Raw genomic sequence first — 26,513 nt, 5'->3', positions numbered from 1 at the left:
CCAAGTCCAGATTTCCATCAGCATGAACAGAAAAGTACATAAAAAAACAGGTCATATATTGTATTAAAGCTGGAAACTTTGTGCCAAAAACTAGACTTCATGTTAGAAATAGCATAGATAAATGAAAGGAAGAACTAAGAGGTGGTTCCTGATATTTTATCATCATAAAATAGTTTCCATCTTTATTTGTTTTCATATTTTTCTATCTAATATTTATTAAATGAGATTCAGACATCCTTTTCTTTATTCAACAAATATTTATTGTGTTCTTTTTGTGAGCACTACTCTAGGCCTTGATATTCAAAAAATGTTCCTGTCCTCATGAGCTCACAATTTGCTGCCATGAAGAGCAATAAATGATTGTGTGATGGAGCACACACTGTCACCATAAGTAAAGGAGGCCCATCTGGAGCCCTATGGGCAGGCGGGCAGCAGCTGGAACACTCTCTACAGGAGCAGACCACTTGCAGAACAGAACTTTTACAGGAGCATATGAACAGCATTTGATGGCAACTGAGCAAGCGGCCAACGGCAGAGTTCAAATTGTAGGTTAATGGGTAGTGTGACTCTGAAGACCAAGAGGCTTTTCTATAATGTCTACGAAGCCAATGCTTCAGGAAGACTAGGCACAGATTGTCTAGATAACCATGCAGCTGCCTATCCACCAAGCCTGTTACAAAAATGGCAAGGGATGGGGAGAGGGAGTAAGATATAGGGAGTAAACAATTCAGTAATGAATCTGGAGATCAGGGGAGAGAACTGAGTTGGAAATCAGCTCAGACAGTGGTAAGAGCAGAGAGTATATTTAAAGACATGCTAATAAACCCAATCATCAAGGGTGCAAAGAAGACAGCCCAGGAGCACCTCAATATTAATAATTGAGAAGATGAAGAGGAACTAGCAAAGGAAATAAAAAATGAACATCCAGGGAAGAAAACCTGGGAAAATTCCAAAGGTAAGTGAAGACAAGTGTTGCTAGGTAGAGGAAAAGATCAGCTGTGTAGAAAGCTGCTGGAAGTCAAATAAGGTAAGGACCGACAATTAGCCATTGGCTTTATTTTGCTTATGGTGTTCTCTCCTGCTATAATGTAAATACCATATGGCAGGAATTTTTTCTATCTTAACCATTAATAATTCTGAGTAACTAGAACAGTGACTGGCACTTAAATCAGGCTCAGTAAATGTATATTAGTAAGTGAAAAAACCTCAGTTATGAATATAAATAATCTAAAGTAAAAAACGTGTTTGTGAACATTATTGGATTAAAAAATGTAGAATGTAGAACTTTGTTATAAAGTTTCAGGTTCTAGATGTCAGCGATTTAAATACAAAATTCGGAGACAGTAAGAGTACATAGGAAAGGAAACTTGGAAATAAAACGTAACGATTTGCATTACTAATTTCCACTTTAGTATCTAGATTACTTCTTTTACCTAACCCTTGCACATTACAAATATGGCCATTTTACATAATGTTTTACAGTGATACATTATGAATTACAGTTCTTAATCCCAAACCAACTTCTTTCAAAAAATAATATTTAATTCTATTCAAAGACACTGAGTAACTCAAGTGGAATCACATTAGTTATTCAGTATTTCATGGCTTGGTCAAACTCTTAAAAAATACAGTTTTACACTCATGCTATAATAATCAACATGAGTCTGTGCTATCTGAATATGATATAAGATTTTCATAAAGTAGGTTTTATAGTTCAAAATGACATAAAATTTCAGCACCATAACCACTAAAATAAATTAATAAGCGAAGATTGCTGATAGCCCAGTAGGAATGCAACAGTAACATGTCATTAAATACACTTAAAGCAGAAACATTTCTAGGAAGTTCCTACTTAGCTTTTATAGAGATATATAGGTTAGGTGTTTCTATAACTACATCTAACCAATAATATAATTGTCTAAAATATTTTATATTCTCAAAGATACATTTCTATTTTAGGCAAGAGTATTTGAGTCTTTCAATTAAATGTGCCTCGTTTCAACAAGGCTAATAAAGAGTGATCTTATTCAGATAAATGACTCTAGAGCAATTAGTTTGTCCCAACTGATGACTGATTTTATAATATTAGTTGAATTTTGGGTGGGATGCATGGAAACCTACCAGAATTTTCCTAGGCTCTTTGCCAGGGAGAATTCTTGTCAAGAAAAACAGTACTGTGATTTCAACTTTGAACTCTGAACTGTACATTGTGTGAACTTGTCAAATACTCATCCCACAAATAACCTCATGCTCTTTCTGAAAATCTTGCCAAATACAATGAATCTGATTTAGTGGAAAAAGTGTTTAAGGCCAAGAAAAATACACACATTGTGTATAGATGTCAATAATTTTGGAAATATTAGTTTACCTCTGTTCATGATATCACTTTAAAAGAATGCAGTGTTGTTTCTGTTGAAATATTTTTACCATAATTAGTTCATTTTTCTCCCAAGGAAACATTTTCTTCATATGTTACTACACTTATACATTATTTTCTTAGAGTAATTAATTCAGCTGTTTAAAACATGATGCTACTAAGGTCAACAGGTTTCAGGTCAGCACCCCAGTCATTCCTCATTCCCATGCAGGTCATTTAAATTATTAAAATTATACCCTCTGACTAAATTCTACCCACATCACTTTATAAACTACAGATAAATAATAGTCCCTGCCTGTTTTCAATGTAGAGCAGACTTCTTCTACAAGATATTAAGTGGACAGGGATAGAAGCAGAATGAAAGTAGAAATTTTGTAGAATTAAGAATCAAACTAGAAATAGAAGGACAGTCATTAATGGGAAGAACTTTAACACACAGCCAAGGAACAACATCAGTATAGATGTCAGAAGTAACAAGAACATAGGTAAGTGGTAGGGCTCTTCAACAAACTACCAAAAAACACATCTCTTCAATGACTATTATTTTTACTGGACAACCAGCTTCTGCACAGCTCACTTTGGCATGCTAACTTTATTACCTTCTGGAAATGTAAAGTTCAAAATACCAGCTATCCCTTAAAATCACCTAATGATTCTTCTTTTTCTTTTTTAATAGCCTCTAATATACGGTAAATAGGAGCTATTTACTAACCATTTGTGAATTAATACAAAAAGATTTTTCAAATAAACACACTGGGAATCTGAAGCAATACTGAAAAATAAAGTTTGAATCTTCTCTTAAATATAAAAAACAAAGAACATAACTACACATGCTTTTTTATACAAATTCCGTGCATTATAGGTAGTTGAAATAAAATGTCCTAAATGCCATCATCAATATATTATAGTGTTACTTCCTATCTTGTTTAGATACCTAAATTGTTATTTAATGCAGAACCTTAATTTGGGAAAGGAAAAATAACCTCGGTAGTGGCAGCTACCTCTTATGAGGAGGGGTTCCTAACCTTATATGGGTCCCATAACTCTTTGCATATCTTACTTTAAAACAATGAGCCTTTTCTCCAGAAATGTGCATATCTTACACATAATGCCATACCCAATTTGGGGACTATTTATACCAGGCACTGAAACCTAAAAATGTCCATGAGATGCTGATTTAGAAAACTTTCTATAGAAAAGATTAACAATGAAGTTACAGATTTGTTATTCCTTTAAAAGGCAAGGAAAGATTAATTACATCAGTGCATAATATAATATCCCACACATTGTAGGCACCAAGTAAATTATTTTAATTTATATTTCCCAAGCTATCATTGGTCTTAACAGGTATAAATAGACCAGAAGTTATTCATTGTTGATATTCAAAGTAAAATAAAGTATACTGGAGAGAAATTATCTTGTCAAATAAGCATGGGTTACTTAATTATGTAGAATTATGTAGTTAAATGCTAGATTAAACGAAGTTAAGCAGGTATTCCTTTACTATACAACTCTGAATTGTAACCATGTAAATATATAAAAACAGGCTAGATTATGGAACATTTTCTCAATTTGTCTTGACCATGAAGTTCCCTTTTCCTCAAAATACCTGTTACCTGTTGTTGGAAATTACTTATGATGAGTGTGCTAAGAGCTACAATTGTGTTTATTAATATTGAATTTTGAATGGAAATAAATCTATATGATTTTTATGTGTTCTTCCTCTTAAAATGACAAGATATAAGAATAAAATAAAAATAATACATCTGAGCAGGTTTCTTAGAAAATTTCTTTAGAACAGAACAGGTCATTTTGTTCTCTTATGTACTCATGCATAAGAAGTGTTACCAAGACAGGGCCACAGGTGACAAACAGGCAGTTTAAGCCCAGCAGAGAGGGACCCTGCTAAGAGCCTGAGGGGAGAAGTTTCAGCCCACATATTATGGGGCTGCGACAGCCCTGAGAAATGGCACCTTTGTGCCCTGATTTCCCCAGGGAATATTTCCCTCTAATTTTTGTAGACATTATGTGTATTAGCTGGAGTCCTAAAGCAAGAATGAAGATATTAAGTAACAGAAACTAATTTTCAAAGTGTTGTATTTGTTTTAGAAACACATTTTGTACATCTCTGACTAAGAATGCCAAATTTCTTACAATTCATAACCCAAATAAAATGAAAATTTAATGGGGAAAAAAGGGATAAGAACTAAAATATTGCCCTTTTTCTTATTGAACTTGACCCTACTCCTATACTCAGCCCTTCTGAGAAGGGTGACTGAGCTCAGATGAGGGGCATTGGTATTAGCACATCTATAGCACTTTACCCCTTATTTACATTTTATAAATAATAAGTGAGGCAATTGAGTGGCAGTTAAGCAAGAATCATACAAGAAAGAGTCAAACCAGCTACTTAACTGATAGTTGAAGCAAAAATTATAACACTGACGCAGTTAAATATATTAGAAGAGATATTTAAGACAATTATACGCAGAGGAGAGTAAAATGATTAAAAAGCAGGTAAGGCTTCTGTATTTCACTGACACTAGAGAAATGATTATACCAGAGGCTGTGATAAATTACATATATATATATATATATATAATTAATATCTACAGCAACAACTAAAAGAGACCGCTGCAAAAAGACACACTCAAACAATATAGATAAATCAAAATGAAGTTATAACAAATGCTCAAGAAATGCACAAGAATAAAGGAAAAAAGAGAACAGAAAACAAAAAAAATAAAACAGCAGGTTTAAGCCTTAGCACGTCACTGCTTACGTGATCGAGGCAGCAGAGCAGCCTCCCCCGCACAGGCATGCAGATCCTGGTGTGGACCCCAACTGGCAAGACCATTATCGTCAAGGTCAAGCCCAGAGAAGGTCAAGGCTAAAATCCAAGACGAGGAGGGCATCCCACCCAACCAGCAGCATAAGTTTTTTGTGGACAAACAGCTGGAGGATGGCCACACTCTCTCAGACTGCAATATTCAGAAAGAGCCCACCCTTCATCTGGTGCGTGTCTGCAGGGAGGCATCACTGAACCCTCCCTCCACTAACTGGTCCAGAAGTACGACTGCGATGAGAGGATCTGCTGCACGTGTTCCACCTGTCTGCACCCTTGCGCCGGCAACTGCTACAGGAAGTGCAGCCACACCAACAACCTGTGTCCCCAAAAAGATCAAATAAGGTCTTTCTATCATCTTCTTGGCCTCAAAGAGAGGCCCTTGCATGAACCCTGTGGTCCTGGGGCCTCAATAGTTTCCCTTTCACTGACTGGAGCAATAAAAAATAATAATAAATAAATAAATAAAAGTTATATGTAAATGTCCTGAATATACCAATTAAAAGACAAAGAGTGGCAGAATGAATTAAACACTATGGATTAATTACATGTTGTTGTGGGAGGCCAAAAAAAATAATTTTTCCTCCCACTTTGTAAGTTCTTTTCAGTATTTCTTACTTAATGGCTTCTAATGATTGAAGACCAGTGAATGGTAAAAGCATCCTTGCCTACAACTCACTACCAGAGTATGTGGAAAACAAAGCTTCACAATGAATTCTGCCAGATGTATAAACATTTCTAGCAAGGAGGCACAGACCCAGTTCTCTAAACTAGATTAAATCTTTGCTTGCCCTTGGGCTCCAACAAGAGCCTCATATTAAAGACAGATTCAGAGACAAACAGAGCATTCTGAGGACAGGATTAGCTGATCTCAACATCTGGTTAAATCAAGCAATACCCTCTCCTTTAAGCAGTAAAATAACAGATTGAAGAAAAGTCTGCATATCTGTATCAATCTAAATGTATTAAGCTGTTGGATGCTCCTAATTTTTCTACCCCAGCCATGCAAAAGTGGTGGTGCACAGACAGATTCTACCAAACCCACACATATCTTGAAAGCTCCTATTTCATCAATGAAAAATGATGTCTAACATCGCTTATGCTAGTTAATATCATTTACCATCTCATTTTATCCAAACAGCCACCCTCTTAGTAGATATTCCCATTGCCTCCCATTTATATATGAGAAAACTGAGACTTAGAGCTATTAATACCTTCCCCATGGATACCCTGTTATCAAATGGTGAAATCAAGGTTCTAACTCAGACATTCTAGGCTAAAATGCCTGCTCTTAACCATTGTGACCCACTGTTCCTATGTTTAACACTCTAGGCCTCTCCTTCTGGAGATTCTGACTTGGACGGCCTGGGAAATCCAAAAATCTACTAAACAAGGGATCCTCCCGAAAGATTTTATGAAAAGTTTGGGAAATCCCACACTGTTACCATCAGTATTTAACTAGATATTGGTAAAGAAAAGAGAGCAAAGGGATCTCTTTGAACTCAATGGAAAGCATGAGCCAGTTTGTTTCATCAGGAACCTGCAGGTTCACACTCCGGGGGAACATAGGATTTCTCTGCCAGGGGGATTAACAGTACTTCCTACCCCCTCTGGTGCCAGATTTTTGGGGGCCCCCGGGGGAGGTGCTGGACCAAAGAGGTCTGTCAGTCTAACTGAGGGTTATAAATCCATCCAAAGCCTGTGAAAACTTGGGAAGTTGATTGGTCTTTTTGAAAAGGCACTACCTGGTCCATTCCAAGTCCAAGCTAATATAATCCCAGGGGAACAAAGGACCCCCCCCCACCACCACCACCCTCTCTCTTGCCCACCCAGTGATGCACTCGCCCCACTCATTTGTGTGCTCTCTTGCTCAGGAGCACACAACCATATCTGTCCAGCAGCTACCAGGACGGGCAGCAAGTGGCATGAGCTTCAAAAGGACTAATCTCTCTCTCTGTCTCTCTCTCACCGGGGTGACCTGCACTAGCACCATGTACTCCTGAGTGAGTCCCCTTCTTCATAGTCATGTGACCCTAGCAGCCACGTGGGCATGACCTTTGGGACTCCACACACACACAGGCTCCGGGAGGGAGCCTGAACACCGCAGCACAGCAATGGACTGCAGCTGGAAACACACACTAAATTAGCTGATACTTTAATATGGAGCAGAAACTCGGTGCTGGCTTTTGTCTTATCCTTGCTGAAGATAAGAGTGGGCCTTTTCTCTGGTGGGAAGAATGGAGACAGGCCACTGGGAAATCAGAAGGAGAACCCCCCTAATCGTACATCATCAATAGAGCACACAACAGAGCCCTATCCTTCTGTGCAGGTCTCAGGAAATTCTTTTCCCCTTGGCACCACAAGAACGCATTCTCCACCCATAACAACACTAGGTTATGCTGAATCTCTGAAAATTCTAACAGAATTTAGGTTACATAACTTAAATTCTAACATATGTAGCCTAAATTCATATGTTCTAGCTTTTAGATTCACTTTTTTATGAGGATGGAGAATGTCAGATATTCTTTTATCTTTGTATATTTTCCACCTTTTAAAATATTGTTAGCAAACTCCATATTCCAATATTAAGAAAATATCCAGAACATTCCAGAAAACATAGCAAAACATAATAGTCATCTTTATTTAAAAAAACAGTAAAAATAATGGCTAACAATATCTTTTTTCCTTCATAATTACCTTTAAAAATAACTGAAATACTCAATAATCTCTTTTAAATAATAATTGAATATGTTCAGGTAAATAAATGTGGAAATAGTCAACATGTTAAATGTCAGGCTAATGTTTCTAAAAAGCCAAATTAAAAACAAACCAACAACTAACTCTGACTGGTGTGATTAGGTTGGGCATCTTCCTGCAAAGCAAAATGTCACCAGTTCAATTCCCCTTCAGAGCACATGCCTGGGTTGCAGGTTCTAGCCCCAGTCGGGGGCACATACAAGAGGCAACTGATTGATGTTTCTCTCTCACATCCCTGCTTCTCTCTCTCATTCTCCCCTCTACCTAAAAATAAATAAATAAAATCTGAAAAAAAAATCCCTAAAGCTCTAGGAACTCTGTTAAACTGTCTTTGGTGCTATAGAGAAGGAAAAATGATATTCCCTCTACCCTTCTAAATTCTTGGCTGACACCTACCCCCCTCCATAGTAAAAAACATTAACAGGAGAAAAATAAACAGAAGTTTAATATTATATGTACCTCCTATATTCGAGGGACAAACTCAGGAATACTGAGTCACTCCCCAAAATGGATCAAGCCAGGACCTTAAATACCATTTCCAGCTAAAGATAAAAGATGTTGTGGGGAGGGGTTAGTTATGGGAGGTTATCTGGCAAAGCAAAGTAAACCAGGGTAAGGATGTTACACAGTCTTAGGTCATCTCCATTGTTACACAGTCTTAGGCCTTCTCCGTTGATAAGAGTTTCTACAGATTTAATCCTCTTCCTTTTCCTGTTATGGAAAGGGAGACACCCTTACAAATGGGGATTTCCCATATAAACATAAATACCCCTCACAAAAGGGTAACTGCTAAGTTTTCAGAGCTTTTCCAGCCTCCACTGCTTCTTAAAAAATAGTCAGACCAAGATAACTCCTTATGCTAAAGAGGAACATTTTGGGGTGGCCAATTCTGTTCTCCTTCACTGGCCAATGTTATTAAATGTACTGATGTTATAAAAATTTTCATACACATAGCTGTTGACTAAGTTGTCCTTTTCTGAGTATTTGAACAAAAATCCAACTTCACCTATGAACTGAAACACACACTTATGCATGCATGTACACACACATATTTCATTTCTACTAAAATCAACTTTCCTCAAGCTTGTTTACCAGAATTTTCACTTTAACCTCCTAAGAGTCTGGGTACACAAGATTATGTTCATTCTCCAGTGTAAAATCACTATCCTGGCCATTCAGTGGCTTAATTAGCAACACTACCCTTTTACTAACAACTCCACAATAAAGGAAATATTTTTAAACAGTGAATATGTAACAAGGCAACATGTGATTAAAATTCAATACATTATCTCTTTCAAATTTTATTACTGCAGGTGCAGAACACAACTGTTCAGAGGCTTGCTAAGGGCAAGGTTCCTTTTCATTGAAAACAATTCTGTTTATACACCTGTGTTTACAAAGATTTTAAACGAAAAAACCTAGGAACAGATAATGGAACAAAAAATAACACTAAACATTGTCTTCATAGAAGCCTAAATCAGTCCTTTTCCAAGAAAAGCAGGGAATGAGAAAAATCCTATCTAGCAATGGTATCCTCAAAGATTCTCAGAAATTTGCATAGTAATACATTTATTAGATTATAAGGGAAAAATATTTTTTATCAACCCCCAATGGAAAATAGTTACCAAGAACAAGAGCTAAGAATATTCTCCTTGTCATCTGTTATACAGTTATCCCTTTCAATTCAACAAGTATGTATGTAGCATCTATTATTCATTCAACAAATTTTTTTTTGAGAGCCTATCATATGTGCTGGGTATACAATGAAAAAAAAAGTTGTGAGAAATTATGGGTAGGCTTTGCAAGATGTAAAAAATGACATAGAAAATAGAATTACTAAATACAATTTATAATCCAACTGCCACTACAATGTATACTATACAGCGGCTATCCAGAATAATAACAAGCACTATAAGAATTCAAAACGGATTTTTCGTGGAGAGGGAGAAGATGGCGGAGTAGTGAATGGGAGTCACGCTGACCTCCTCCCAAAACTAAACTGGAATTGCAACTAAATAATGGAGTAATCACCTGGAAAGCAATGGAGCGATAGTGGGAGAGGAGCCTTGGACCCGCGGACAGTGGATTCGACTCTCACACATCCCAACGGGTGAGAAGTGCGGTGGAGGCTCAAGAGGGTGGGCTGGGTGCCCACGGGCACCAGCACCAGAGGGACATTGAAACGGCCAGTTAGCTTCCCCCGAGAAGAACGGGGTCTGAATCATAAACAGGAACCCTTAAGGGATGCAAAGAGACATTTAAAGGGCAAACGCAAAAGTTGCAGTGGCAACCACCCTCCTTGATCTCTGGGTAGAGGCCTCAGCAGGGTGGGCTGGCGCCTGGGAAAAGACTGGTGAGGAAAACTTTGTGAAGAGAACTGACACGGTGGCTGGTGGAGCCCCGGTGATAACACACCTCCCACTCTGCAGATACCATCTCGCTCAGGCATAAGGGAATCAATTAACCTGCCTTTTGTGCGCTCCACACACAGCTTGTACACGTGTGAGCTGCGGGGCTGAGTGCAGACTGGCTGGGAGAGCCTTGAGGAGAGACTGGAGATGGAGGCGTTGGGGAAAAAATGGGAGGAGGAACCGGGGAGTCCCAACTCCCCGTTCTGTAGTCTCCATTGTGGGCTGGAAAGGAGCGACCCCAAAGAGTCAGAAGCGGGGCACGCATGAACCAGACTGCCTGAGATTGAAACGCAGTCTGCACAGGGGTTGGATCCTTGGCCGAAGGGGTCACAGAACTGCCCAGAGACCCCTGAGGAGAGACTAGAAATGGAGGTGTTGGGGAAAGAACGGGAGGAGGAACCGGGGAGTCCCGACTCCTTCTCCTTGCCGTAGTCTCCATTGCGCGGGAAGAGGCCACACCCCCAAAGAGCCAAAAGCCGAAAAGCAAACATAGACACCCCAAAAACACCCAGCGCAGGCGCGCACACTTGCGCTGAGTGACCGGCAAGGGTTGGCAAGCGTGTGTGTGACCTGCGCGGGCTGGCGAATGCCACAGCAAGCCTCCCACAGATTGGCACAGATACGGCCTGCGAGGGATTGCACAGAGGGGCAAGGACAGGCGTAAATTGACCCACCCGCCTGCAATTGCGGAGCGGCCCACAAAATTAGTAGAGCTGCCCAGAGTCCCTGGAGGAGAGACCAGAGACAGGATTAACCCGAGAGTCCTGGAGCTGACTTCCTCCCATTTCTATAGTCCCCATTTGGCGAGGGCAAGCAACACACCCAAAGAGCCAAAAGTGGGGAAAATACACAATAGAAGACCCTAAACTGACCAGTGCCATGGAGCTTGCCAGCCAGGGGAGCCAGATGAGTAAGCGAGGTCGCGAATAAGCCCCCTGGTCTGGGGCAAGCACATGCGAGCCCAGGCAGGCGGGGGATCCTGCCGCGCTGGGAGCATGCTCAAGGAGACCGCATGAGAGTGCAGAGCGATCCCAAAAAATAGCCCAGCCCTGACCGAAGGGGTCACAGAGCTGCTCCAAGCAGGAGTCAGACACAGACATTAGACTCCTGGAAGGCTCAAACAAACAACCCAAGGTCCTATAGGGTCAACAACTGACATCATCAGAGGCAGGCCCAGAAAGAAAAGTAAAGGACAAAAATACTTAACAGACTCTCACAAAAATGGAAAGAAAAAGAAGTTCCCCCCCAAATGAGTGGAAAAGGGAACTCCCCACAGAGAGAGCTAAATGAAATAGAGGCAAGGGAACTTTCAGATACTGAATTCAAAACAATGGTTCAAAGGAAGCTCAATGAGCTCAGCCAGCTCAAAGATAACTATGAGAAACCGCAGAGAAACTATCAGGATCTTACAGCAAACTATATCAGCCTGGAAAAGGACATAGAAACTATCAAGAAGACACAAGAGGATATGAAGAATACCATTTCTGAATTGAAGAACACAGTAGAAGGAATCCAAAGCAGGCTGGATGAAGCCGAGGATCGAATCAGTGAGATGGAGGACAAGGTAGAAAGAAGCTCCCAGAAAGAACAAGAAATGGAAAAAAGACTCCAAAAGAATGAAGAGGCATTTAGGGAAATGCAGGACAACCTGAAACGCAATAATATCCGTATAATAGGGATACCAGAAGAAGAAGAGGAGCAAGGGATAGAGAACCTCCTCGAAAAAGTAATGATGGAAAATTTCCCTAATTGGAGGAGAGAAAGGCTCTCATGGATCCAGGAGGCACAGAGGACCCCACTCAAGAGGGACTCAAAGAGGTCCACTCCAAGACACATCATCATTAAAATGGCAAATGTCAAAGACAAAGAGAGAATCCTCAAGGCAGCAAGGGAGAAGGAGAAAGTAACATACAAGGGGGCCCCGATACGCCTAGGAACTGACTTCTCAACAGAAACACTACGAGCCAGAAGGGAATGGCAACAGATATTCCAAGCCATGAAAAGCAAGGGCCTACAACCAAGGCTGCTCTACCCAGCTAGGCTCTCCATTAAAATAGAAGGGGAAATACGGAGTTTCCCAGACAAAAGAAGACTAAAAGAATATATATATCTCTACCAAACCAGCACTCCAAGATATGCTAGGGGGACTGGTTTAAGCAGATGAAGGAAAAGAATGAGAGAGAGAGGGACACAGGTACAAAGAGAAAAGATGAGTAAGTTTCTATCAGTAATATCTCTCAATGTGAATGGACTAAATGCCCCAAACAAAAGACACAGGGTAGCTGAATGGATAAGAAAACATGACCCACACATATGCTGCCTACAAGAGACCCACCTCAGAGCAAGAGACCTACCCAAATTGAAAGTAAAGGGATGGACAAAAATATTCCAAGCAAATGGGCATGAGAAAAAGGCCGGGGTTGCCATACTTGTATCAGACAAAGTAGATTTCAAAACAAAGGCCATAAAGAGAGACCCAGAGGGGCACTTTATAATACTTAAAGGAAGAATCTATCAAGAAGACATCAACATTGTAAACTTATATGCTCCCAATATAGGAGCCCCCAAGTTTATAAGGAAATTGTTGGATGACTTCAAAAAAGATATAGACAGCAAGACACCGATAGTAGAGGATTTCAACACCCCACTGTCAAAAATGGACAGATCTTCCAAACAAAACATTAATAAACATATTGTGGCGTTGAATGACACACTGAATCAAAGAGACTTAACTGACATATATAGAACCTTACATCCCAAAGAAGAAAAATAAACATTCTTTTCAAATACTCATGGAAGTTTTTCAAAGATAGACCACATGATAGGACACAAAGCAAACCTCAGCAAATTCAGGAAAATTGAAATAATACCAAACTTTTTCTCGGACCACAAGGCCTTGAAACTCGAAATCAACCTCAAAGAGAAACTTCAATACTTGCAAACTCATGGAGACTGAACAGTACACGATTAAACAATGAATGGGTCAATAATGAGATAAGAGAAGATATCAAAAAATTTCTGGAAACAAATGAAAATGAACAGACAACAGTCCAAAACCTATGGGACACAGCAAAGGTGGTCCTGAGAGGGAAGTTCATAGCAATACAGGCCTACCTAAAAAAGATGGAAACATTTCAAATAAAAGACCTAACACTACAACTTCAAGAACTGGAGAAACAACAACAAATAAATCCCAGAGCAAGTAGAAGGAAGGAAATAGTTAAGATTAGAGCAGAACTGAATGACGTAGAGACAAAAAGAACAATTCAGAGGATCAACCAATCCAGAAGCTGGTTCTTTGAAAAGATAAATAAAATTGACAAGCCTTTAAGCAGACTCATCAAGAAAAAAAGAGAGAGGACCCAAATTAATAATATCAGAAATGAAAGAGGAGAAATAACAACTGATACCACAGAAATACAAATGATTATCAGAAACTATTATGAACAATTATATGCCAAGAAATTTGAAAATCTTGATGAAATGGACAAATTTTTAGAAAAGTATAATCTTCCAACACTGAAGGAGGAAGAAACAGAAAGCTTGAACAGACCGATAACAGTTGGGGAAATGGAAGCAGTCATCAAGAAACTCCCAGCACACAAAAGCCCAGGGCCAGACGGTTTCACAGGAGAATTTTACAAAACATTTAAGGAAGAGCTAACCCCTGTCTTTCTCAGACTATTCCAAAAAATCCAAGAGGAGGGAAGACTCCCAGACTCTTTCTATGACCCAGCATCACCCTGATCCCAAAAGCAGATAAAGACCCTACAAAGAAAGAAAACTACAGGCCAATTTCGCTGATGAACATAGATGCTAAAATCCTCAACAAAATATTGGCAAACCGCATCCAGCAATACATTCAAAAGATTATCCACTACGATCAAGTGGGATTCATCCCAGGCATGCAGGGATGGTTCAATATACACAAATCAGTAAACGTGATACATCACATAAATAAAAGAAAAGACAAAAACCACATGATCATCTCGATAGATGTAGAAAAAGCATTCGATAAGGTACAGCACCCATTTATGATCAAAACACTCAGCAAAATGGGAATAAATGGGGCATTCCTCAACGTAATAAAGGCCATATATGAAAAACCTACAGCCAATATCATACTCAACGGGCAAAAACTGAAAGCTTTCCCACTAAGATCGGGAACACACAAGGATGTCCGCTCTCACCGCTTCTTTTCAACATCGTATTGGAAGTCCTAGCCACAGCGGTCAGACAAGAGAAAGAGATAAAAGGCATCCAAATAGGAAAGGAGGAAGTAAAACTATCATTGTTTGCAGATGACATGATAGTGTACATAGAGAACCCTGTAGACTCTACCAAAAAACTCCTCAACCTAATAAGTGAATTTGGCAAAACAGCAGGATACAAAGTCAACATTCAGAAATCAAAGGCATTTTTTTTGTACACCAGCAATGAAATAGAAGAAGAAGAAATCAGAAAAAAAATACCATTCGATATAGCAATAAGAAAAATAAAGTACCTAGGCATAAATTTAACCAAAGACGTAAAAGACCTGTATGCAGAAAACTATACAACATTGAAGAAAGAAATTAAGGAAGACACAAATAAATGGAAACATATACCGTGCTCATAGATTGGAAGAATTAATATCATCAAAATGTCCATACTACCCAAAGCAATTTATACATTCAACGCAATCCCTATTAAGATATCAATGACGTATTTCACAGAAATAGAACAGACATTTCAAAAATTTATATGGAACCATAAACGACCCCAAATAGCCGCAGCAATTTTGAAAAAGAAACACAAAGTAGGAGGGATCACAATACCGGACATCAAACTCTACTACAAAGCCACTATACTCAAAACAATCTGGTACTGGCACAAGAACAGACCCATAGACCAGTGGAACAGCATAGAAAGCCGAGAAATAAGCCCAGGTCTCTATGGACATCTAATATTTGACAAAGGGGGCAGAAGCATAAAATGGAGCAATAATAGCCTCTTCAACAAATGGTGTTGGGAGAGCTGGATGGCTACATGCAAAAAATTGAAATTGGATCATGAGCTGACACCATACACAAAAATAAACTCAAGATGGATAAAAGACTTAAATATAAGTCGCAACACCATAGAAGTCCTAGAGGAGAACATTGGCAGGAAACTCTCAGATATCCCATGCAGCGTTTTTTTCACCTGTATGTCTCCTAAAGCAAGGGACATAAAGGAAAGAATAAACAAGTGGGACCTCATCAAAATAAGAAGCTTCTGCACGGCTAAAGAAAACATCAGCAAAATGAAAAGGGAGTCAACCATATGGGAAAACATATTCACTAATGATACATCAGATAGAGGTTTGATCTCCAAGATATATAAAGAACTCACTCGACTCCACTCCAAGAAGACAAACGATCCAATCAAAAAATGGGCAAAGGACCTGGGCAGATGCTTTTCCAAGGAGATACAGAGGGCCCAGAGGCATTTGAAAGGATGCTCAGCATCAGTAGCCATCAGAGAAATGCAGATCAAAACCACCATGAGGTACCACCTTATACCAGTCAGAATGGCCATCATTAACAGATCAACAAACAACAGGTGCTGAAAAGGCTGTGGAGAAAAGGGAACCCTAGTACACTGTTGGTGGGAATGCAGTCTGGTGCAGCCACTGTGGAAAGCAGTGTGGAATTTCCTCAAAAAGCTGAAAATGGAACTGCCTTTTGACCCAGTGATTCCCCTGCTGGGACTATACCCTAAGAACACCAAAACGCCAATACAAAAGAACCTATGCACCCCAATGTTCATAGCAGCACAATTTACAATAGCCAAGTATTGGAAGCAACCTAAATGCCCATCAGTAGATGATTGGATCAAAAAGTAATGGTACATATACACAATGGAATACTACGCAGCAGAAAGAAAAAAAGAACTACTAAACTTCGCGACAGCATGGATGGAACTGGAGAGCATTATGCTAAGCGAAATAAGCCAGGGGGTGAAAGACAAATACCATATGACCTCACCTATAAGTGGAACCTAACCAATAATACAAAGATGCAAGGAAAATATGACCAGCAACACTGAAAGGAAAAGAAATCAACAGAGACAAGAGGGAAGGGGGGGCAGGGAAAGGGAAGGAAAGGGGAAAGTCAAGCAACATATAGCAAGGACCCATGGACAAAACCAAAGGGGAAGAGCTGAGGGAGGGAAGGAGGGAGGGGGCAAGGGAAAGTGGGGGGTGGGGGGGAGGCAGAGACAAATGTATCTAAAAAATAAATAAATAAATAAATAAATAAATAAATGCTTGGAAAAAAATAAAAAATAAAATAAAATAAAATTGATATATCTGAAAAAGAAAAAAGAATTCAAAACGAGGAGAGGTGCATTAATGTAATAAAGACTTGTAGAGCCTCTTCCTGATGCCTGACCCTATTCTACACCAATTGAATTGCCTGAATCTTTTTTTAATTTAAAAATTAAAACACGTAAAGAAAGAGTAGTATATCAAGTCCACCAAGCACCCATCACCCAGCTTCTGCAATTATCAATGTTTGTCAATCATGTTTTCTATTATCTCTCATTCTCCCCCACTCCTCAAGTATGTTAGAGGAAATCCCACACATCTTATCATTTCATATTTATCTCTAACAGATAAAGGCTTAGAACATATGTGCATATATACACATATAATACTATTCTCACAAAATTTGTTACAAAATTTAAATTCTTAAAAACAATTCGAAATAAAATTCCTTTTTTACTATATAATCTTATTTTATTGTTAACACTTTAAACCTACTTAATTTAATTTACCTGTTTAATTTAACTTAATATTCCATTGTACATGGATTTGGTTTATAGAACTCATTTTACTTTGAGTTTCTCAAAACCCTCATCAATCTTCCTGTGATTGTGACTATTGAAACAAGGGTGTTCCAGTTTTGGCAGAGGTTTCTGGGTGGTTCAATTTTGTTTAATTCTGCACAGTAAAAGGGAGGGCATTCCTTCCCCTAGTTCTACCTGCTCTTTAGTTGTCCATGGTCATAGTGCCATTTTGAATAGCTTTCAAGTCTTCAGACAATTGAAAGGGGTATTGTCCCCCACAAGCAGATGGAATCTGAACAGTCTCAAGGAACAAGTGGAACCATTCCTTCTGGGAAAACCATGAACAAAGTGATGGTCCTCGCTGGGCTGCCCTGAGTGTGCAGGACCCCATCTATATAAACTATTTGACTAAGTAATGTATTTTTAAAAGTCATGAGCCTACGATAAATTATGTCTAGTGATTAATGATAATTTAGTATAACGGTTAGAGAATGACTTATCTTTTTATTGTCCAGTTAGTACATTTGACCATTTACCCTAAATCTAGGTAACATCTTTTCTTGAACAGAAAATATCTCTTCATAGTCTTTATTGTCAAACATGCTATTCTTGGTTAATTTCCTGTCCCCCTCAGCAAGGAAATGATATCAACACTATTATTACTCATAAGGTCATGGTTTTTTGGAGCTTTTTCTTACTGGAACAGTTTTAGACCTTGCCTCTGCACTTCCCTAGTACCTGTTCTGTCATTCTGAACCCATCATTCCTTAGGAAGCTGCCTCACCCTTGGTGCCACCGATGAATTCTGGTGTGCAATAACTCTCAAAAGATGACATTGTTCTATATTGAGGATAACCACAAAAGAAAGCCTTACCCAGAGCATGCAGGAAAAGTGTGAATGATAATTCCTTTTGTAGTTAGGTTAAATCTACCATTGGAATTTTATAATGCAGAACTAATATCTTCCAATAGTGCCTCTTCTTCAACTCCTGAGGCTAAAATCACTGCATTCCTAGAATGTGATCTTCATGTTGAAACTGCAACCCCATCTTCCACACCCAAGTGGGCAGATAAAAGGAAGAGTCATGGCAGAGAAAGGAAACCTGCTGAAACAAGGAATGTCTCACTCTCTTCCCACATGGCTTAAGGCTAACCAGGAGGACATGCATCCACACAGGCCAGAGCCTAGAGAGAATATCAATCATGAGGGCCCATAAGTGTTGAGAGCAATGGTTTCTAAAGTCCTCAGAAGGCATGGACACCGTCACTCTGGAAGACCACCTGTAGAGGGCTGAGTGGCCACCCTGAATGGCCACCCTGAATGGGGAGGAGGGTCCCCTGACAATTGGGTGCAGTATCCTGGAGGCAGCACCACAGTTGGAACATATCTACAACACATGGGCCTGTACAAGCCATTCAAGCCCAAGGCTGTTGCTGGCCCAAAGCCCTGAATTCATCTTCCTATATGGGTAAATTACCCAAAATCTATGTGTCAGCACCACCTGGCAGTTCATTCTTGCCTAATCAGAGAAAGAACTACTGCACCTGTCAGAGGAGGGATATGCTCACCAGACTTCCATCTAAAACTCCTGCCCAGTTATAGGGCCGAAGCCACAAAAAAGGCAGGAGTTCCAGTGCTCCCAGGACGTTTGATTGGCTCCATGCGCTGGGGAGAGTGAGGAGGCACTCCCCCAGGGGGACACACAGGGACTGTAGCCCACATTGAGTGCTGCTCTAGAACCCACCACCAGCATCAGCAGGCCCCAGGAACCAGAACGGGGCTTCAAATATTTGAAGAAAGGCCTTCTGACAATCCAATTTTGATGAGTGTCCTATATTTTGTTTTGCTAAATCTGGCAATCTCAGCTATATCAGGAATTCCCAGAATCACCAGTAGTCCATTTATTTATACCATGATTTCTCCATTATTAATTTTTATTAATTTTTTGATCACCTACAATACTTTGTTTTTGATGGTCTGAATGTTTTTAATTGAATTTAACCCCAGAACCTCTGAGATCCTGCCCATTATAACTCTGTTTTTAAATTTTCAGGGTTCCTTTTTTCCTTTCATTAGTTTATTCAGCAAAAATCTGTTAAACTTATTCTTTACTGCCACTGTGCTCTTTACTTTTTCCACTGTTTTCTGAATTATTTTTCTCTGGTTTTATTGAGATATAATTGACATAACAGTATTGTAAAAGTTTAAAGTATACAGCATAATGGACTGACCTACATATAATGGGAAATAATTACCACAGAGTTTAGTTAACATTCATCATCTTATATAGGACTAAAAAAAGAAATAAATTTTTTCCTTGTGATGAGAAGTCTTATGATTTATTCTCTTAATAACTTCCAATATACCATACAGAAGTGTTAACTATAGTCATCATATTATACATTATATCCTCAGTACTTATTTATCTTATAACTGGAGGGTGGTACCTTTGATCATTTTCTTACAATTTCCCTTCTCCCCACACTTCCCCTTTGAAAACCACAAATCTAATCTCTTTTTCTATGAGTTTCTTGTTTTCTTTCCTCTTTTTTTAAAATTTAGATTTCACATATAAGTGATATCACACAGTATTTGCCTTTGTCTTACTTATTTCACTTAGTCTAATGCCCTTAAAGTCCATTCATGTTGTTACAAGTGGCAGGATTTTCTTCTTTTATATGGCTCATTAATATTCTACTTTATATTGTCAGGGCTTAGAGAAGGCCACACCAAAATATCCTACAATGGAATATTGTTACATGAATTAAAGTTATTTGACAAACATCCAGTATAAGAAGAGGACATTAACCCTCCCTTGTCTCCCTGAATTCAGATAATAAATCTCCCCTCTGATAGGTGCCCTGATACAACCTTCTCACTGGAGCTGAGAGATCCAGGGCCCAAGAGCCCATATAAACAAGCCTTGTTGTCTTTTTATTAATTTATTACCAAGACCAAACTTTGGGTTCCTCACTAATGAATGCCCAAACCTTAGATTCCCTTCTAATGAGCACTAACTTTTTCTTTGTCCTGTCAGTTCTTCACAAATGTACTGTTTCTTTGTCTACAAGAGCATAAGATGCTGGCTGACTAGTTCATCATTTCTCAGAGCATTATTAATGATTCTCCTGTGTGTACATATTATATTGTTTTTTTTCCTCCTGTTAATCTAATCTTATGTCAATTTTATTACTAGTTCAGCTATAAAAACTTGAAAAGGAGGAAATCCTCCCCTTTCCCTGACAAAAATGTATGTACCACTTTTCTTTATCCATTGCCTGTCAGCAAATACCAAGGTGTTTCCATACCTTAGCTTCTGTAAAAAATGCTGTAATGAACATGGGGGTGCAGATATATCTCTTTGATATAGTGTTTTTGTTTCCTTTGGATATATTCCCAGGATAGAATTGCTGCATCATATGTTAATTCTATCTCTAGTGTTTTGAGGAACAGCCATACTGTTTTGAGGAACAGCCATACTGTTTTTCATAGTGGCGGTGCCAGTTTACAATCCCACCAACAGTGAGCAGGGCCTTTTCTTCCAGACCCTTGCCAACATTTGTTATCTCTTGTCTTTTTGATGATAGTCATTCTAAAAGGCATGAGAAGATATCTTATTGTAGTTTTGAGGTGTATCTCCCCAATGATTAGTGATGCTCAAAACCTTTTCATGTACCTTTGGCAATTCATATACCACATGTGGAAATGTTTATTCAGGTCCTTACCCAATTTTTAATTGGCTTTTTGCTACTGAGTTGTATAAGTTCCTTATATATTTTGAATATTAACCCCTTATTTTTTATATATATATATATGATTTGCAAATATTTTTCCCATTCTGTAGCTTGTTTTTTTGTTTTGATGATTTTTTCTTTAGCTCTGCAGAGACTTTTTAGTTTGTTGTAGTCCCACTTGTTTATTTTTATTTTAACTTGTGCTTTAGGTATCATATCTAAAAATATCATTGTCAAAACCTCAAGATTTTCTTTCCTATGTTTTCTACTAGGAGTTTTATGGTTTATCTATTAGATTTAAGTCTTTAATCTATTTGTGTTCACTTATATGAGTGATCTAAGACAGGAGTTTAGTTTCATTTTTTACAAGTGAACATCCAATTTTCCCAACATCATTTCTTGAAAAAACTGTTTTTGTCTATTGCGTATTCTTAGCTTCCTTGTCAAATATTAGTTTACCATATAGAATACTTCTTAAAATAATGTTTTCAGAAAGGGAACATAGTCTTCTGGTCAAGATAGAGTCATAGGTAAACATGCTTTGCCTCCATGTACAACTACAGAAGAAATTACAACCAGGCCTCAAAACAAATATCACCTAGAACTATCATGAAATTGAGCTGTATGGAAGTTTGACAACCAAGAATTTAAAGAAGCCACATCCATCCAGATCAGTAGGAGGGGTGGAGATGCAGAGACGAGCGAAGAGGCACGGGGAGGCAGTGGAACAGGCGGTCCCACATTCATGAATGGTGGATAAAAATCAGCAGGGATACCTTGGGAGTGAGGGATCCCAGCCACAGGTCAGACTAACATAGTCCAGAGTTCTGGAGCCAGGAAGATAAATCCCCATAACTTCTGGCGGTAAAAATCAGAAGAGGATGGGGTGGTAAAAGAAACTGCTGGATTTTCAGGGGACTCCTATTTAAGGGCCTGCATGGACTTAGAACTTACACAGACCCACGCGCTCTGGAATTTAGCACCAGAGCAACAGCTGGAAGGGCACCAGTTGCATACGGAGAGAAACTAAAGTGACCAGAAACAGGGCAAGTGCTGGGAAAACCTACAGAAGCCAGGAAGCAGCACTGTCCCCTCTCTGAGCCCTCCCTCCACACTGAGCCACAAAATGGTGAAGAGCATTGCCCCACCCTGGTGATTACCAAAGCCTCTGTCCCACACAACTTACAGGTACTTTTTCTACAATAGGCCATGCTACTCAGACAGGAAGTCAAAGCAGCTCTACCTAATCAATACACAGAAACAAACACAGGGAGGCTGCCAAATTGAGGAAACAAAGAAATATGGCCCAAATGAAATAACAGAACAAAACCCCATAAAAGAACTAAAAGAAATGGAGCTAACCTACCTAGCAGATGCATAGTTCAAAACACTGTTAATCAGGGTGCTCAAAGAACTCATTGAGTATGGCAAGAGCATAAAAAAGACCCAGGCAGAAATGAAGGTTACATTAAGTGAAATAAATAAAAATCTACAGGGAACTAACAGTGGAAGGGATGAAGCTGAGATTCAAATCAACAACTTGGGACATAAAGAAGAAATAAGCATTCAACCAGAACAGCAAGAAAAAAATAATAATTTTTAAAAAAATGAGGATAGTACAAGGAGCTCCTGGGACTTCTCCAAATATACCAACATCCAAATCATAGGGGTGTGAGAAGGAGAAGAGGAAGAGCAAGAAATTGAAAACTTATTTGAAAAAATAATAAAAGAAAACTTCCCTAATTTGGTGAAAGAAATAGGCATACGAGTCCAGGAAGCACAGAAGGTCCCAAATAAGTTGGACCCAAAGAGGACCACACCAAGACACATCATAATTAAAATGCCAAAGGTTAAAGAGAAAGAAAGAATCTTAAAAGCAGCAAAAGAAAAGCAGAGTTACCTACAAAGGAGTTCCCATAAGACTGTCAGCTGATTTCTCAAAAGAAATTTTGCAGCAAGAATGCACTGGAAGAAGTAGTCAAAGTGATGAAAAGCAAGGACCTACAGCCTAGATTACTCTATCCAGCAAAGCTATCATTTAGAATTGAAGGGCAGATACAGTACTTCCCAGACAAGGTAAAAGCTAAAGGAGTTCATCATCACCAAGCCATTATTTCATGAAATGTTGAAGGGACTTATTTAAGAAAAAGAAGATGGTCAAAACTATAACATGAAACATGAAAATGGCAACAAATTCACAACTGTCAACAGCTGAATCTAAAAAACAAACTAAGCAAACAAGAACAGGAACAGAATCATAGATATGGAGATCATTTGGAGGGTTATCAACTAGGAGGGGAAAAAAGGAAAATAGGTGAAAAGGTGCAGGGATTAAGAAGCATAAATGAGTAGGTGCAAAATAGACAGGGGAATGTTAAGAAGGAAATGGAGAAGCCAAAGAACTTATATGCATGACCCATGGACATGAACAAAGTGGTTGGGGGGAGGATTGCTGTAAAGAAGGGAGGTACTGCGCAGAGGGGTCAAAGGGAAAAAAATTTGAGACAACTGTAATAGCAAAATCAATAAAATAAATTTTTACAAGAAGGGCACAGAAGTAAAATTATTTTCCAAACTTTGGCATACATGTTTTTAGTAAAAATACACATATTTACCTTGATTTTTACATAGAGATGAGAGTATGGTTTTTGCAGCAATGACTGTGAGTCCTATCTTATGTAGATTTTCAAGTAAAAAACCTATTTTTTTCTGCCTGGATACTTATACTATACATGTATATCAAACATACATGTTGATTATCTACTAATGCTTTATTCTACTTAATTATTTATATGGCTAGCACAGAGTTAGCTGTCTGAAGACTACATCTTACTTGTCATTAAATCCACAGTACTCAGTCCTGGCATAGGATACTTACTCAATAAAAAGTGGCTGAATAAGTAATTAAGTTAATTGCATTTAAGGGAAAAAAAAACAACAGGATAAGAAAAAGTAGAAAGTTGAAAAACTGCAAGGACCTTCAAATAATCTATTATGTACGGAACTTAGGATCTGTGTATGAACTTCCTAGAAGATGCAGTTAAAAATGGAGTCACTATCATGTTGTGGATGGCTAAGCTGAGGAATTTTTTTAATTTCAGAAGCACCAGAGAAAAACAATGCTTTTTAGATTAGTTTATCTAAACTACAAGTTTAAGAAGTTTAAGGGTAAGACCATTTATTTCCTAAACTGCAGAGACCTGTTTCTCATCAGGTATGTAATATCAACAACTCTATAGGACACTGAATCATGGTGGATAATTATGAGTACAGATTCAGCAGAATGAAAGCATCATTCCAGAGTCATTGCATTATCTGTTTCCTCAAGCCTTGGCCAACTTTAAGCAAGGCAGCATGTTTTTTTTCAGTCTCTTGTAGTATTTAGGGAACAAATAACATGATCTTTTATAATTGCATACCAGCCCTTGGGACTGTTGTCTTCACATTTTTATATTTTATCTCATTAAGATTGGGGGTGGGGGGAACCAAGCTTGACATTTACTTTTCTAAGTCTTACTAATGAATGGTCTTTTAGAAAAATACTATATGACTGTTTCTATGCCGTGGACTTTTGTTGACAACCCTAATCTCTAAAATTAAATTTCATATAGAATTCAGATTCACAAAAGCATTTCACATGTAGCAACATATTTTGGAAGGCCAGGTTAATGTAGAAGGATGAAGAAGTCCAATTAGTGGAGTAAAAATAGCCTCTTCAACAAATGGTGTTGGGAGAGCTGGACAGCTACGTGCAAAAATTGAAATTCAACCACCAACTGACGCCATACACAAAAATAAACTCAAGATGGATAAAAGACTTAAATATAAGTTGTGACACCATAAAAGTCCTAGAGGAGAACAAAGGCAGGAAATTCTCAGATATCTCATGCAACAACATTTTCACTGATATGTCCCCTAAAGCAAGGGACATAAAGGAAAGAATAAACAAGTAGGGCCTCATCAAAATAAGAAGCTTCTGTACAGCTAAAGAAAACATCAGCAAAATGAAAAGGGAATCAACTATATGGGAAAATATATTTGCCAATGATACATCACATAGGGGTTTGAGCTCCAAAATACATAAAGAACTCACAGGACTCCACTCCAAGACAAATAATCCAATTAAAACATGGGCAAAGGACCTAAACAGACACTTCTCCAATGAAAAGATACAGAGGGCCCAGAGACATATGAAAGGATGCTTAGTATCAGTAGCCATCATAAAAACGCAAATTAAAACCACAATGAGATACCACTTCACACTGGTCAGAATGGCCATCATTAACAGATCAACAAACAACAGGTGCTGAAAAGGCTGTGGAGAAAAGGGAACCCTAGTACACTGTTGGTGGGAATGCAGACTGGTGCAGCCACAGTGGAAAACAGTATAGAATTTCCTCAAAAAACTAAAAATGGAACTGCCCTTAGACCCAGTGATTCCACTGCTGGGATTATACCCTAAGAATCCCAAAACATCAATTTAAAAGAGCCTATGCACCCCAATGTTCATAGCAGCACAATCTACAATAGCCAAGTGCTGGAAGCACCTAAATGCCCATCAGTAAATGAGTGGATCAAAAAACTACTGTACATTTACACAGTGGAATACTATGCAGCAGAAAGAAAGAAAGAGCTACTACCCTTTGTGACAACATGAATGGAACTGGAGAAAATTATGCTAAGTGAAATAAGCCAGGGGATGAAAGACAAATACCGTATGATCTCACCTATAAGTGGAACCTAATCAACAAAACAAACAAGCAAGGAAAATATAACCAGCAACACTGAAAGAAAAAAGAAACCAACAGAATCAAGAGGAAAAGGAAGGGGAGCAGGGAAAAGGAAGGGAAGGGTCAAGTCAAGGAACATGTGTAAAGGACCCATGGACAAAGTCAAGTGGGAAAGGATTGAGGGAGGGAGGGGTGAGGGGGGCAGGGGAAAGTGGTGGCTGGAAGATGGAGACAAATGTATTTGAACAATAAAAAAAAAAAGAAGTCCAATTAGAACACTAAGTTTCTTGAAGTTGTTGTTTTGTGTTGTTTTGTTTTGTGTAAAAAGATGCCTTTGAGAATTGGATAAAAACTACTGACTTACCCACAACAAGATATGCATATAGTATCATGGAGCTTCCAAACCCTCTAAAGTCCATTCATGGAGTTCCCCTCTCCAAGGAGTTTGGGAAACCTAAGTTCAAAACCTGACTTGGCTTATATTAAATTATTTTCTATAGTTTTCTTCCTACTTAGCTTTCTTGTCTACACATTTTAAGTAAGGGGAAGATGAGACATCATGAAATAAAAATTCATGGGACTATAAATAATCAGTAAATGCTAATTATTTAGAATACTGCTGTATCAAGACCACAAAATATCATAAAATACTATATGTATTGGTTTCCTAATTTCTTAACATAGAAATCAATTTGGATTTAATCTGGTTTAAAATAATAATCTAACTTTAGTTATTTATTCCACAAATGCTTGTGATAATCTACAAAGTACCATGCTAGGATTATGAGAGAAACAGAGGAACTGAAACTGTGTAGTGTGTGTCCTCAAGGAGACTATGATCCAATAGA

General features: G+C 38.5%; 1 protein-coding gene and 1 pseudogene across 1 annotated transcript in view; one reads left to right on the top strand and one right to left on the bottom strand.

Moving 5' to 3' along the window:
* Nucleotides 1-26,513, bottom strand: part of CFAP299 (cilia and flagella associated protein 299) — a 506,080-nt gene that overhangs the window by 444,507 nt on the left and 35,060 nt on the right. The window lies entirely within an intron of this gene.
* On the top strand, nucleotides 5,197-18,347 carry LOC129087343 (ubiquitin-60S ribosomal protein L40-like; annotated as a pseudogene).

The sequence above is a fragment of the Pteronotus mesoamericanus genome, unplaced genomic scaffold (genome assembly GCF_021234165.1).
Source record: "Pteronotus mesoamericanus isolate MK-2021 breed Mesoamerican mustached bat unplaced genomic scaffold, CSHL_Meso_final contig_130, whole genome shotgun sequence".
Lineage (NCBI taxonomy): Eukaryota > Metazoa > Chordata > Mammalia > Chiroptera > Mormoopidae > Pteronotus > Pteronotus mesoamericanus.
The sequence above is the reverse complement of the archived record's forward strand: the minus strand, read 5'-3'. Positions and strand labels throughout refer to the sequence as shown.